General features: G+C 38.3%; 1 protein-coding gene across 4 annotated transcripts in view; it reads left to right on the top strand.

The window, feature by feature from the left end:
* Window positions 1–293: 293 nt before the first annotated feature.
* The window catches only part of PRDM2 (PR/SET domain 2), a 93909-nt gene continuing 78206 nt past the window's right edge, over window positions 294–15996 (top strand). For 2 of the 4 annotated variants that reach the window (XM_077837505.1, XM_077837502.1), the window contains exons 1-2: window positions 325–395; window positions 8865–8932. The gene's annotated coding sequence lies outside the window, so the exon portion shown is untranslated. Of the gene's footprint in view, window positions 396–8864; window positions 8933–15996 lie in introns of all 4 variants that reach the window. The other 2 variants (XM_077837503.1, XM_077837508.1) reach the window with 1 other exon arrangement.

Here is a 15996-nt window from a genome sequence, read left to right as displayed (position 1 = left end):
GCAGGTTTGGGGGGCTGGGGGGAGTGTGTGGAGGGGGCAGAGACAAGCTTGGGGGGAGTGGGAAGGGGGCAGAGAGTTTGGGGGAGGGGGCTGGGGCAGGGGGGAAGGGGCAGAGACCGGTTTGGGGAGCGGACTGGGGGGGGGTGGAGGGGGCAGAGGCGGGTCGGGGTGACCCGCAGGAGACCTGGGCGATGGCTGGGGGCGGACTCAGGGGGGCACTGGCTCGGGGTTCCCTGCTGGGGAGGGGGGCCCGTTCCTCAGCGCCCCCCTCCTCTCGACGTCACTTCCGAGGCCGGAGACAAAATGGCGTCCGGCTGGTGCCGGAGCCTGGGGCTGCTCCGGGCCACTTAGAGCCGGGCCGGCCGCAGGGGCAGGTGGCGGCGGCGGCGGCGCAGGTAAGACGGACCCGGCGGCGCTGCGAACAGACGCCGCCGCTGCAGGGGGGGCTTGGGTCCCGGGCTAGGAGCCTCCGCACGGGGCCGCTGGGGGCGCCCTACCCGCAGCCGGGGGACGGGCCCTGGGGGGAGCCCGGGGACCGCCCTGCGGTGGGAGGGGCGGTCAGGTGGGTCCCTGAGGGCAGCGCCGTGGAGCCGGCTCCATGGGATGCCCCTCGGTCGGGGCTGGTAGATGGGGGCTGTCGGAGGGCTCCGGAGAGGGGCGGGGGAGTTCAGGCTGTGGGGAGTAAAGGCCCCCCTCAGCCGTGAACCCCAACGTTGTGCCTTGGGGGAGGCGAGCAGGGCTCCTGGGGACACCCCCCTGCCCAGGGTGCTGGAGGAGGGGGCCGGGGACAGAGCCCTGACGGGCTGGGGGCCAGCGAAGGGAGTATTGTGCACATGGGGGGCAATGCGGGGTGGGAATCCGTTGGGAAAGGGGGGCCGCACCCATCGAGGTCTGTTTAAAAATTTCTTCGCGGAATAACGTTTTTGCAGCGGTCTGGGGTGGGGGGTTCGGACAAATATTGGAAATGCCCAAAACTAAGGAAAAACCTCCCAAATGCAATGAGATTCCCACTTGGCCAGTTGGAATGTGCAAAATAATATACCTTATTCAAACACACAATAATCTTGAGCCTACTCTGTCATCAGAAGCCATGACAATTGATGAGCCTTGCAGCTCATCTCAAGACCAAGAATCCAAGCTCTGTTTGACCAGGGAGAAATGAATTCCAGCGTCAAAGGCCTGGTCTGCTCATAAAAATTAGATTGACCTAGCTACGTTGGTCCAGAGTGTGAAAATCTTCATGCACTGTGAGATGTAGTTGGGTTGACCAGACCATCACTGTAGATGCTGCTAAACTGGTTGACGAATGAATCCATCAACCTAGCTACCACCTCTTGGAGGGTTGGATTAACTACGTTGATGGAAGGGTTTTCCATTGGAGCAGGAAGCATGTACACTATGGTGCTACAGTGACACAGCTGCAGCACCATGGCTGTGGCTGCCATGGTATAGATGTACACAGACTCCTCGCTGAAAATACCCTGTAACAGGGTCTCTTGCACAAACCAGAGAGCTCTTGCTTGAAGGTGGAGCAGTATCACTGGGGAAAGAGATGGTTCTTCAGGTAGCCTCAGACACAAAACACTTAGGGCTGTGTAGATCAAAACTCCAGTTTCAGACTGATTGGAAATCAGTGCGGGACATGGAGTGCTGGTATGATGAAATGTTCTCTTTGCAAAGTACTGTGGATAGTCACATTCTCACTAAAGTTTCCCAATGATCTTAAAAACTGTAAAGTGTACTGCAGGACTTTGATTTTGAGGGACAAAGAAAATGTCAAACTCTTTCATCAGTTGCAGAAGGGAAAAAAGCTGCTTTTGTCAGTCACTACCTGAGCATCCAAATGCAGCAGAGAATTTAATAACCTCCGTATTCTGAAATTGAGTAATAAACAGAATATATGCTTCTCCTCTCTAGTGGAGCTGCTAACATTTCTCCAATTTTTTCTCCCAACTTACCCACATTCTCTGTCTTGATTGAGCTACCAGCTCTCTCATACAACTCCTGTTCTTGGCTAGTAATCCATCTCACTAGCTGAATCAGAGAGGATGGAGATGGTAGAGTAAGGTGTTGTCAACAGCTCATACTAACCTCTTCACACACCCTGCAAAGTCTAATGTTTACATGGTCTTCTCATTAAAATTTTCAAACTGTCACCACCACTGGTGTACCTCTACAAGTGCGAGCATTAGTATAGACTGGCCTACAGCAACACCTGCGCTCTCTAGACTTGCTCTGTGCAGGTGAGATGACAGTGGTTAAAACACTGGCGGCGGGTCAACATTAGCACTCCCACTGTTGCTGCTACAAACGGAATTGCTGACAGCAGTGGTGGGCAATTTTAAGAAACAAAAGGTCCCTCAGACACTCTGAATAGTAGGTGTGACAAGATAGAACTCTGTGATGCCCCGCATGAAAGGCTTCAGGCTGATGGGTCAGCACTGTCCCCTGGGATCTCTTAGAATGAAAGGAATAGAGCAACCCTCTTGCTGTCCTTGGCAATTATTGTAGATGTGGCCAAAACTTCGGGCTCAGCAACATTGTAGGCAACTTTCATGTGTAAAACAGCATGCTTATTTTATCTTCCCGGCGATTTTCTACGATGGATGTGTTAGTGGGGAGACAAAGGTTTAAGTACCTGGGAACGGGACTGTAGATGTACAGTTGTTCAGATTTGAGGATTCTGAGAACAAAAAGCCTTTTTCCAGGGAGGCAGGCGTGAAGGGGGGTGCTGTTTGTGTGTTTAGCTAAGGGTGACAGGATTACAGGAGTTGGAGCGGACACCCTCAGTTCTTCCCTTTTCAGGAGTAGGCACTGTCCAGATAGAAAGACTGGCTTTTTTAAAAAAAACTTGTATATGTGAGTTTTTATTGTTAAAAAGTTGGTAACACGTGACTCTGCATGTGTGCAATGTATGCATCATTGGAGTAAAAGAAACACACATGCACAAGTTTCCTTTATGTTGGCTTTCTGCATCACCCCCTGCCTAAAAATGGAGGTGAAAGATACAGCAGTAAATGAAAGTGAATCTAAATTTCTCTCAATAACTTCCTGGGCTGTTAAGATTTGAAATGGTTGATGAAGGGCTGATGCTCCAAGTCCCCGCTCCTCTCCTTTCAAGTCAAGTGTGTAATTCACGGACAGTGAAGATCTCCTAGACTCCTAGACAACTCTGTGTAAGAGCAGTATTGTGTCCTGGGTTTCTTTGCCAACCTTCCTTTCCCCAGCACTGTTGTGCAGATTGTGATAGGCCCGTTAGTGTCAAATCTTCGCTGCAGAAATGGCTGCGTTTCAGTGCTATATGCAGGTACTTTCTGAAGCACTTAGGGATTAGAGGGAATGGTACAGATGTAAAATATGAAATATTGTGCCTTTCTAGGTGTCTTTCTACTGCAGCCAAAATGTGCAGGCAGCACACTGTAGCTGACAGGTGTAGTAAGATTGCTCTGTACCCTTTCCAGAGATATATAAACTCAACTGGGAAAAAGAATGGATGGTGCTGAAACTTATACATCAGATCTTTTCTTCAAATTTAACTTAAATCTTTCTCTGTTTATTTAGCATTGCTGTTGTATTTAATGCTTTCAAATGTGTAATTTTAACACTCTTGTCTATTGTGCCCTTCTGGATCACATTTTCACAAGCTTTACTTAATTGTTTAGGTACCAGTAACATTTTTATTCTTGTGCATCAGTATATTTGAGATGCATTTAAGATATACATGAATATTTTATCGTCACAGGTCCTATTCAAAACACTGACTTTCTACACATCATGGAAATATTTGTATATGAACAAACAATTCTACAGTATTATCAATAGGTTTCTTTCTGAAACATTATTTGTATTGTGCCTATTATTTCAAGGCGGTACTCATAATTTTGGGTGCTTTACCTACAGCAGAGTTTTTTGAGGCTGCTTTGAAGTGTGCCTTTGATGCACCTTAGGAGATCCTTATAGCACTGGTGCTTATTTCATGCTGTCTTTGTTTGATTCTTTGAAGAATCAAAGAAGATTATAAGGAGATCCTTATAGCACTGGTGCTTATTTCATGCTGTCTTTGTTTGATTCTTTGAAGGGCAGCCATCAACTCAAAATCTAATACTTTAGATTTTTGTACTTCATACCAATTTGTGGTTTTGAAATCATACTTTGGCTTAATTTTTTCTCTGGTGCTATATTGAAGACTCATAGACGCAAAAGGGGGAGGAGAACTGATTAATTAACTATACAAAGTAGAGTGACACTGACCGTATATAATGAGCTGTAAAATCAATAATGTAAATAGCTGAAAAAATATTTGTACTTTAATATTTCTATTACACTTAAATGCTGCTTGCAACAATCGCAGTCATGTTTTTTCAGGCTGAAGTGTAATTTTTAAGTTAACTGTGTTCCTGTAGATTTCTTTTGAATTGTATCTTTAAAATGAAAATGGGCTTCATGAAACAAAGAAAGTATATCTATCTATTTTGGGAGGGTTATTCTTTAGGGTTTTTTGTTTTGTTTTTTTTTTTGTTTTGTGGTATTTAGAAAACATGGTTTAGAGGTTAGAGTAAGGGACTGGGAGCTGGGACTGCTGAAGTCAGTTCACATTCTGTTTACTTTTCTGTGTGACACAGGGACAAATCACTGAACTTCTCTGTGTCTGAGTTTACCTGTCTAAAATGGTCATAATACTTATATCGGGGTATTGAGTATTAATTAATTGCTGATTATAAAGTTTTTTTTGAGATCCTCTGATGAAAGACTAGATGAGCACAAAGTGTTAACTTTGTATTTGTAACACGTAAGCGTTAGCTTTTTGCATTGATTCTTTTCAGTTTTATTTTTCTCTATTGTGGCCGAGTATTGAATATGTCCTAGTTTGTAGATTGCCACACAGGTAAATATTCAGGAAGAATGGAGAGCTTTAACCCACAATTACCTAGTTTGGGTACTAATCAAACCCTACTTTTAACACAGCTTTAACTATCTGCAACTAGTCTGTTGTTTTCAGATCCTTGCTTATGTAACTGTCCTATGACCTCTCCCTGACTATCCTATTACTTAATCTACAATGGGAAGAAATGAGTTGTTGTGGAGAGCTTGATGTGTAGATGTGGCAAACTCAGGGTTTATTTTTGCATTGAAGATTTCTTAGCATGGTTATCTGTTAAAAGTATTTATTTAGGTTAAAGCAATTCACTTGGTTACTTAATATAGTGGTGCTAGTCAGGGTCCCCACCAGGGTTAATGATGCAACAGTGCTTACTTACCTTAGTCTCTAAGGTGCCACAAGTCCTCCTTTTCTTTTTGCGGATACAGACTAAACGGCTGCTACTCTGAAACTTGCTTACTTATGGTTTCTGTGGGATCACTGATTGCTTTTGTTTTGACAGTCCGGAATGACTGAAAATGTCTTTGTAATTAAGCTCCCACAGACAATGCTAATTGTTTCTATTTTTTTAAAAGGTCTGGATTTAAAAAAGCCTCTTACGGTTAACATCAATTAAGATATTTCTACAAGCCTTATTTCACTGAATTTGTTCAAAATTGTTATATAGCTTAAAAATACCTCAATATTAAATAGTAGGAATAAAAATGGAAATATGACTATCCTTTTTCTTAATTAAAATTGTTTATGTGGTATAATTAAAAAAAAAACAAAAACACCTTTTCTGGTCAAAAGTGATGGAAAATCGCACTGTATGACTTGAGTTCATTTTCCATCTTCTGTCACTGATTTTCAGTCTGAGCTGGGGCAAGTCATACAAACTGTCTGCACCTGGTTTTCAATGTCTAAAATGGGAGTAATCTTTGGCTGTTTTTCCGATCTATAAATTGGGGGTAGAAGTCCTAAAGAATTTCCACATGTACAAAGATGATTAATATTGTTTATATAATCAGAATTTACCCTATTTAGTTTAAACTTAGAACTTTTGCTAAACATACTATAAAATCTAGATAAAATATGCTCTGCAAATACAGTTTTTGTGCTGGATGACTTTTGTTTATTTCTTAACTTTATTCCATTTATGGTGTGTTTTTCTTTTTTTAATATAATATATCTTTTAATCATAAGCTTTGCAAGTAGAATTCAGAACAAGGCCAAAGTATTTTGTCTGTAAATTAAGCCAGTGTTCTATTTCAGAGCTACTGCAATGCTTTCTCTACTAAGGATGTCATGCATAGCTTCCTCAAAATAAACATAACTTGTTGACTAAGACTGAATGTTTCTAAACAGGTTTTTCTGAAACTCCAATCAAGGTTATGAGATGCAGCAATTCTTGTTTTACTTATAACTGTTTATTTTCTAGTCAATTTTGTAACTAGTGAAGGGACCTAGTAATTCTGTAGAATTTAATCTTGTGGCAGGTTTTGATTTGAAGCAACTATTACTCAGCAATACTTCCTTTAAATTAGTTTTAAAAAAATTCAGAGATTGCTGTATTAGTGAGAGTGCTACCTGGAAAATGCTTGGCAAACCCTTTCATTCAGGACTTTTGTATTTCAGGTGGACCTCAGGGGGTATCTTTTATAGACTTACTTAAAACTGTTTATAAAAAGACTGAAGACTATTTTTAGGCTTGCGCATCAAGTTCAGAACCTAGTGGTTTTTTTTTTTTTTGTTCTGTTTTGTTTATGGTAAAGAACAATGTAGCAGGGATTCTTGTAGCCAACTTCCTCCCACCCGTATAGTGAGTGAGAATTGGGAGCCAGGGCATTCTATCAAATTCCTCTCTACCAGCATGTGAGGTAAGAGTCCCACTCCTTTAGTTCCTGGGGAGTGCCTATAAAAGGGCATCCCTCCCTAGGAGGGCTGAATAGCAGGGGCCATAATTTCTTTACTGCAGGTGTCCAACTGACATCACCATCTGTTGGCTTTTGGTGTGTTTTGTTTAAAGAGGACTTGGCAATTTGTAGAGGAGGTGAAGTGACTGAAGTTGAAGGAGGTCAGAAAAAAATGGAATAATTGGGGACTGACTTATTGCTATTATATAGGCTTTTTAATTACAATTACACTAGAAATATAAGAGCTAAAGCAGAACATAAACAGGGACTTTTGGAAATAAAGCAAAACAATTAGTAAGACTTATAAAATCATTGAAAATATTTTGATCTAGAAGAAACTTATGATCGGAGTGGGGCAGAAGGATGATAGTGAACCAATGAAAAGAACAAAAACAAAAAGAAACAAAACTTTTGGGCAGAGGCTAAAAAACCCCAAATGGAGAAAGCCATGAACTAAGTACCTGGACAAAATGGGCAATGGCAAGGAATTAATAAATATTTATTTTAAAAGTAAAATATAATAGATACATAAAAATATAACATAACATGAGCTTAGACCTGTGCTAAGCATCCTGACTGCTTTGCCTGTTTGTTGCATTACTTTTCTCCTCTCATCTTCTGTCCTCTTTTGAGATTGTAAACTCTTTGGGGCAAATATAGTGTCATGTTTGAAAAGTCATGTTTGAAAACTCTTTGGGGCAAATATAGTGTCACTTTGCAGGTGGTACCACAAAACAGATAAACAGTAATAATTTTAGAGACTAACAAATTTATTGGATGAAGTGGGTTTTAGCCCACAAAAGCTTATGCCCAAATAAATTTGTTAGTCTCTAAGGTACCAGAAGTACTCCTTGTTTTTTTTTTTGCTGATACAGACTAACATGGCTACCACTCTGAAACCAGTAATAATTTTGGCTCTGATGCATTCTCCACCAGAGAGAGAGACAATAGCCTTCAAGTATAGTGTTTCTGTAGGAGAGATAAAAATGTAATTCCCTGAGGGAATGAGTCTGAACAATATTATAAAACAACATTTCAGCAGAGGGTACAGAATTTACAGTGAAACTGCCTTTTTAGTTTAATTTCTCCAGCTCTTTGTTCAATATTTATATTTATCCCTTCCTTGAAATGGTTAATAGGAACAGTTCATCTTTATCTAGATAATTTTAAGGGTTTCTGGGGTTAATGAGATGGAGATAAGTGTTTGTTTTTCTCGTACCTCTTGTCAGTTTGCATTGTGTAAAATAAAAATAAAGCAATTCCCCCCAAAACCCCCACCCAGAGTCCTATTTGGAACTCTTAATTTTTAGACATGTATTTACTTTCCACTGCAGTGTTTTTTGCTACAGAAGCATGCAATAATATGAAACATACCATATAAAAGATTATGCACCCCCTCAAAAGGAAAAGGACCTGTTTGCTCAAACTGCTTAATTGGAGACTTTCCCTCTGATGTTTAACCACATACGGGCCCCTCAGTCTGCCTTCTCTGTGCAGGGAATGCAGTGCTCCTACTGAGGAAAAAGTGATGGTATTCTACAACATTCTCCACGTTTTTTCCTTTTTTAAATTTAGCAACAGTGAGAGAGATGTTGGCACAACCGCCCATGCCATTGCACTTCCCATTAGAGCATTGTGGGGGTGGGAAGAAGAGAATATTATACCTAATATGCAACTAATACTAATAAATGTGAAATAATATCTGAGAATACTGCAAATCTTGGGGCAGTCTGTTCCTTCTTCATCATTTGTAAGGTTTTATTGAAAATGCAAACCTAGCCAATATTACCCATTTTAAGAATATAAACAAGAAAAACTACGAAGTTGAAAAATAAATTTCTTCACAAAGCAGCTATCCTATAGGATATTGGAAAAAACTCTCAGCCTAGGTAAGAGTTAAGTAAAAAAACCAAAAAAAACCCCCCAATTGTGTTGGGTTTTCTCAACTAAGGCAACTTAAGCTGCCATCTGGAGTTCCTTAACTATTCCTTGGTTCAGAAATACCCTGAATTGTAAAACAGATACTGTTTGTTTGAGGATACTCCTCAACTAAGTCATATTATCATTCTTTTATTTTTGCATGTGGATAGCTTTCTCAATCTGCAGGATACCGTTCACACGAGAGAACAGTCTCTTCCTTGAAGAGCTTGCAGTTCAGGTTGGTTACTTCAGTGGTATGTGAAATTGTCACTTTGGAGAAGGAGGGCAAAAAGCCTTATATATGACATTCATGATTGGTCCTGGGAAGCAAAACACCTTGTGCCCTATATTAAATCATGCTCAATATAGGATTTTACCCTTCTTTGGGGTGGGAGATGTGAATAAGTAGTTTTAGCAGATTTCACATTACTTACTTAGTGCTGTAAATGATGTGATATTGAAAGAAAATAAAAGTTCACATCCTCTTAAAAACACAAATAACTGGCAAAGAGGTAGCTGTTTCAAGCTTTTGTGGATGTAAGTTAAAGGGAGCAGTTAGAGATGATACAGAGAAGAAAATAGGAGGGGAGTGTAGGATGAAATGAAAGAAGAGATGGGAACAGGCACAGAATTAAAGAGGCTTGAAGGTCAGGACAAATGGTTATGGAGAAGAGACAAACGTAGAAGGAGAGGAGATGCTGATTTTCCTTGCAGTTTCCAAAAAGTGGGTCAAATTCTGATCTCAGTTACACCAGTGCAAAGCTAGAATAACTCAATGGATTAATTTATACTGTTGTAACTGAGAGCAAAATTTGGCCTAACCATACTTAACAATCTTCTTTTGCATTGATGAGCCCACTGTTTTAAAAAGAAAATGATTGCTTGGGCATGAGTGTTTCACCTTTCTCACACATTTTTACAGCTGAGCCTGTATTTAGTTTTCTAAAAGTTCCTTGTGGTAAGAAAGTCTTGATTTAAAGATGGAAAAACAACCAGTATTAAGGCCAACCAACAAAACATCCTAGTTTATCTTTCTACGACCTTCATTTCCCCTTATTCTATATGGATGAGAGAGTAAAGTTTAAATGGTAGGTTTCACAGTAGCAGCCGTGTTAGTCTGTATTCGCAAAAAGAAAAGGAGTACTTGTGGCACCTTAGACTAACCACTTCATCTGAGCATAAGCTTTCGTGAGCGACAGCTCACTTCATCGGATGCATTCAGTGGAAGTTTAAATGATGCTTCTGAGAATGTTTAAAAGGTGAACTTCAAAGGGAAACTCAGTATTGAATTGAGCCTTGAAATTTGTACTGAATTGTATAATGGGGAGTTTGGGGGAATTGACACTGAAATCTAGCCTTATCTCAGTTCTGAGTTTCTCTTTGCAGTTCACCTTTCACATAGCTTTTAAAAATTAAGGGGGGTTACACATTCTTCCCAGATGTAGTGGAGAGAACATTTCACAGTCATATGGCCATAATGGAAAATAATGGTGGACCATAGTAGTTTTTACTGACAATACAGTAGAAAAAGAAGTAGAGTCAAACCTTTTTTTCACAGTAATGATGGTTCGACAATAAATATGTTTCTGATGCACTGTAATTTTATGGTAATTTAACACTGCTCTGATTATTTAGCAGAATGAATTGGGAAGCAGTCGTGTAATGAATCAGTTCACTTTGATCTCTCATTATTGTTTTATGGCAGTAGTATGCACCTCTTGGTAGAGCAGTGGATTTAAAATCTCAGGCTGCATTAGGTAGGGTTGAATTGCTGTAACCTAGTGTGAGAATAGCGACTGCTGTAGGTTTCAGCAGTTAATTTCTTTTATCAATGTTGCTGGGAAAAGTGAAGAGATAATACCACTTAGTCAGAGGGCAGTTGTAATTGCAGCTGCTGAAGAATGTGAAAATTGTTAATTTAAAGATGTGTGGCTGGAAAAGGGGCATATGACAATTATAAATGTGTTCACTGATTGTCTGCTACACTGTTAATATCTTGCCATGTAATGGAGATAGAAGAAATGTTAAATTATCCTTTTGTGTGTGTTACTAGTAGAGAGAATTTTTTTTTGCCATCTGGTGAACAAAGGCAAATATATGATATACCAAAGGTCTGTACATCTCACAGTTAATGTCTAGGCAGGCTGTTCTGCAGTATTGAATTATTTCTTGTTTTTTTTTTACTTGAAGGAGGGCATTCTTATTGAATTCTTAAGCCATTCTTGTATTTCTCCCATGTTAATTTTTATGTAGTGGCAGCACCCTTTCTGTTGCTAGTCATTGCAGTGATTGCTTAATGCTAGTCAGAGTACACGGACTGCTACATTTAAGGACTTACATGTTAAACAAAGGACAAGTTATATAATGTCACTTCTGGTTTGAGGAATTTATTATGTTGGTATCAGGTTACAGCGTCCTTAAATATTTTCCGGTTTTTAATGCTTGCATTGTATCAGTTTGCCAGCAACGTTTGATCAGTTGTTTTTGGTGAAAGACTGAAATCTACTGAGCAGCTGCTGTAGGTTTATCCTATTATAAATATAATGATTTAAGATATTTTTCAAGCATACAGCTTAACCAGTGATGAATACAATATTAATTTAACAAAGTTTAATCTTGGAATCATTCTTGTATCTGGCCTCACCTTCCATAATTACAATGTATTTGAAGTTTTCTTGATTTGATCGGCCTGTTGCTGTTATCCTGTCTGCTGATCAGCAGCATCAAATGGGTAATATGGAGTTTTTAAAACTTGAAAGTGACTCTTAAACCCCTTTTGGAAGTTAATTTCATTTTTATTAATAAAGATATTTTACAAGGATCTGGGGTTTTTTTTGGTTTCTTTGCAAGTCATTTAACAACCACCTGGAGAATTAACTAGGTGGCCATTAAATGTCCAGAAAACTGTCTGGGTGGTGAACCTTATTGCTTTAATTATAGCTGTTTGTTGTAAAGGAATCTGGATTTCCTTCCAAATTCCGATTTGTTCATATACTACTTGTTAATGATTATGTATTCTAGCGTCTAGAAATAGTATTATCAGAAATGAATGTTATGAACATGAATTAGCAAAAATAGAATGTTTGAGATACAGCCATAATTTAGAGTACAGTAATTGATATGGACACTTTTGACGTTTTGTTCATTTCTGGTAGTATAGCCGATGTCTAAATATTATATTCTGGACTGTGTTATTGATTAAGCTTACCTGATGGATACAACTGTATGTTACTGTTGAATGAAAACACGGTCAGCTAAAATATCTATTTTACCTCTTCCTCATCTGTTACAGCAGTTCATGTGAGATTTTTTTCCATAGTAATAACACAGTTGTAGTCTATTATCATTTTTCAAATATTTCCTTTTAGTGTGGTTGTGCTAATTGGAATCTGGTATGTCAGGATTCTCTTGATCATAAATAAAGGTGATGTGATTTCCCTTATTTTTTCTTAATTTTTATTTATGTAATGATTTGTGAATTTAGTTCAAAAATTATCCTATATGTGGTGTAAAAGTCATTTTATCTGATTATGTAGTTAGGTCCTGATCCTGCGAACATTTACATATGTTGAGTAAGGCTTTGTCTACACTAGCACTTTTGCTGGCAAAACTTTGTTAGTCGGGGTGTGAAAAAAACACCCCCCGACTGACATAAGTTTCACCAACAAAAGTGTCGGTGTGGATAGCGCTATGTTAGCGGGAGATGCTCTCCCACCAACGTAGCTACCGCCACTTGTTGGGGGTGGCTTAATTGTGCCCGCAGGAGAGCTCTCTCCTACCAGCATAGAGTGGCTACATGGGAGACCTTACAGCGGCACAGCTTGCAGTGGTACAGCTGTGCTGCTGTAAAGTCTGTAGTGTAGACATAGCCTAACTTTACATATCAGTAATCCCTTTGTATTCAGCGAGACTTTGTACATGTACATGCACAAGTGTTTGCAGAACCAGGGTCTTTCATTTTATTCGGTTTTCTAATTTTTAAATCTTTTTTGGCTGCCTAGTGGAAGTTGAACATTACGTTGTTGCTGTTAAAAAAAAACAAAAAAAAAAAACAACTTGTGTTTTGTGTCCCGATACTATCCTTTCTGTAGGTGTAAAAGGAGCCAAGTGACTGTCTAGGAGATTATATTTAATAGTCTTTATTCTTTTTCATAATGAATATCAATACGTTTTTGTGAGATAAGTTAATTACATTCTCTTCTAGCAGTTTAACAGTGAAATACACTAATTACAAAGTCTTGTCAAATACAGCAAAATACAAAACTGAAAAAGATTTAAGAAAAATTCTCAAATCTCTTTCCATTATAGATGGGACTTGTAACAAAAGTAGTTAAAAAAAATTTAACCACCAAATTTCAGTAGGTATCGCTATAAAATCAAATTCTATCTATACTTATGCTTTAGGCTTAATTTTATTTTCTCTTCTAGTTTTCTGCCTTGAAGGTACCTAGTTCTTGACTTTGGTACCTTGTTGTAGTAGTTTCAAAAGTAGCTAATAGCTACTGTGTATGTTCAGGAAACTGTCCACAAAAATAATATATACATTTTTTTTAAAAAAAAGAAAGCAGTACATTGAAGTTCACTGTCTTCTCCTCATATTGTTAGAGACATTGTCAAGAAGTGTAGACAGCTAGCTTTTTAAAAAGTTTAATAAAACATTTCTATTAATATTTAGTTTTATAAAGATTTTCTTAAAAATACCATGACCATTTTGTGTGTGCTGGATTTAAATACACCTTTATAGTGTTCTCAGTGTCATAGAATTAAATTAGTATATGAAAACCAGGGAGAAAACTGGCTAGCTCCATTGTCCAGCTAGAACAAAGTTAAAAAATTAAATAGCGTAAAGTGAATTAGATGTTTACAGTTATTTCAGTGTTAATAGTGTGTCTATGATTACCTCATTAACACAGGTAAGAGAGCTTTTTTTTAGAAATGATTTTAATCTGACAGTTTTCATTTAGCATCTACCCCTCAATGCGTACGCTTTGTTTACACTTATTTTCAGTCCATGTCAAATAACCATTGTTCAGTGGGTGAGAAAGTGGTGCTGATGTAAGTATTCCTTTTTCAGGGAATGTTTTTATTCCTCATTATTTGCATTAATGGCTCTACAGTTTCATAGATAAATCAATTCAAAAGGTGTTCCCTATGCATTCAGTTTTGAATTTTAGGAACATTTACTGGTATTGTGTCCAGATTGTTCCAGCTCAACAAGATCGAACACAAATGCTAATGTATCTGTTTAACAAAACAAAACCATGCTCTTTATATCAGGAATTTCTCTTGGTGTTGAAGCAAGATATTGTGAAAACAAGACCTTTATTTTACTAAAAATATAAAAAATTGAGTCTTTCACACCGCAAAATGTTTTGAGTCCTATATTAGTCCACAATATTTTATCTGTAAATTGACTTAGATATGGATACATAGCCCAATGGAACAGTTAATAAGTACTTAAGCAGCAATGCTGCTAAAGTACTCTCAAACTTTTTTATGATATAGGCTGCATGTTAACAGAGAAGTTTGTCATACTGTCTACTTTTGCTTTACATATGATCACCCCCTCCGTGTAACAAGCCATCTTTCCATTAGTAAGTCTCCATGGAACCCTAGCAGTCCATAAATCCTATTTCAGGAACCTTTTGAGTAAAGCATTTAAGTAACAGTATCTAAAGTAAAAACTACAATATTCAGGAGGGAGAGGCAAGTAAATGTATCAAAGCTGAGGGCAGTATGGGAGGCCCCTGAAGAAAGACTGTGATAAAACGTAAGAATATGAACCTCAGCCAAAAGGCTAGGGACCAAAGGGACATATTGATGTCACTGCAGGACTTAACAAAATCAAAATGTTGATGCCATTTGGGAGCTGCTGAAAATAGAAATGAAAAGCATTGAGTCTTATCTATTTTTCTTGGATCTCATTGGTGCTGCCAATCTGGAAAGTCAAATTTTTGGGTCAAGGAAAGTTGTGAACATATTGGGACTGAACATGAAAATGAAATGTTTTTGAATGATTTGTGCCTGCTTGATGGGTGTGCTGAAATCTTTTGGAATATCTTAGTTAAAGTTCCAAAAAGAGGTCCTTTCTTCAAACGTCCCAGAGTTATTCGAAATTCAGGGGCTGATCCTGCAACTGGCTCTGTTCAGACCAAGACCTATACCTGTGGAGCAAGTTGCCAGATTTAGGTTGGATAGTTTCCCAGCCTTTTGTCTAAACGTAAGTGTAGTAAGTGGATTGTAGGCCAAAACGAGTTATTCATAGAGGACTAGAATACAGTAAGAGGTTCTCTTTTCAAGGAAAGTTTTTCTTTCATTATAATTCATATGATCCTCTATTCTTAAGAAATCATCATGGGTATATACATGACAATACTTGCTATGTTATGAGGCATTTCAACTTTTTGTGGATACAGACTAACACGGCTGCTACTCGGAAACCTTTCAACTTTTGTATAATTCAGAGAAGTGAGGAATTACTAGTAATTTATTTTGAGTGTTTTGCTAAAACACATTTTAAATTGTAATTTTAACATTATTTAGTCCAAGCATTTGAAAACATGCATTGTTAATATAACGGTATTAGTGATTGTTATCTTGCTTAAGAAAACTGAAGCCAGGAAAGTAACAGGAAAAACTGTATTTTCATAAAATCCGTTAGCAGTGTAGACACCAGTTAATCTCCAAGAGAAATAACGTGGTACGGTATATTTAATTTACTGCGTGGTACTAAACGATGTTCATGTAACAATTACAATGTACTTGCAATAATGCTTCCTTGTACATAAATAACAGCAAATAACTACAATCTAAGGTGTAGTGTTCTCCTGGTAAATATAGACACAAGTCATTGGGGCCCCAAATTTAATTTATAGATGTGTATTATTTATGGAAACATGCTTTTTCAAACCTGGGGCCTTTAATGTAAACTGTGCAGCTAAGTCCTTTCAAACTGCTACCTGTGGGGGTAAGCATCATGACTGTGTAGCTTAACTAAAATAAATCACTAAATTAGACTAATTCTTCAGCAATGCTTTCTATTGCAAAATGCTAACAGAGCTAATTTGTTTATAAAAACTGTTAAATCAATGTCAGTCATCTGAATACAGCTTGTTTCAGCTTTAAAAGATGCCGTAGAAAAATCAGTGATAGAAACCTTTCTTTGGGTTTTAAGATTAAATTTGAATCAGTTATAATGACAATGTAGCAGTCTGAAGCAGATTTGATATAAAGTAATAAGCTTCTTTTTGATAAGCCCCTTTTAAATAGAACTCTACAGATCTTTATGTAGTTTCAAATCAC

This window comes from Eretmochelys imbricata, chromosome 18, assembly GCF_965152235.1.
Source record: "Eretmochelys imbricata isolate rEreImb1 chromosome 18, rEreImb1.hap1, whole genome shotgun sequence".
Lineage (NCBI taxonomy): Eukaryota > Metazoa > Chordata > Testudines > Cheloniidae > Eretmochelys > Eretmochelys imbricata.
This window is presented reverse-complemented; position numbering and strand designations above follow the sequence as displayed.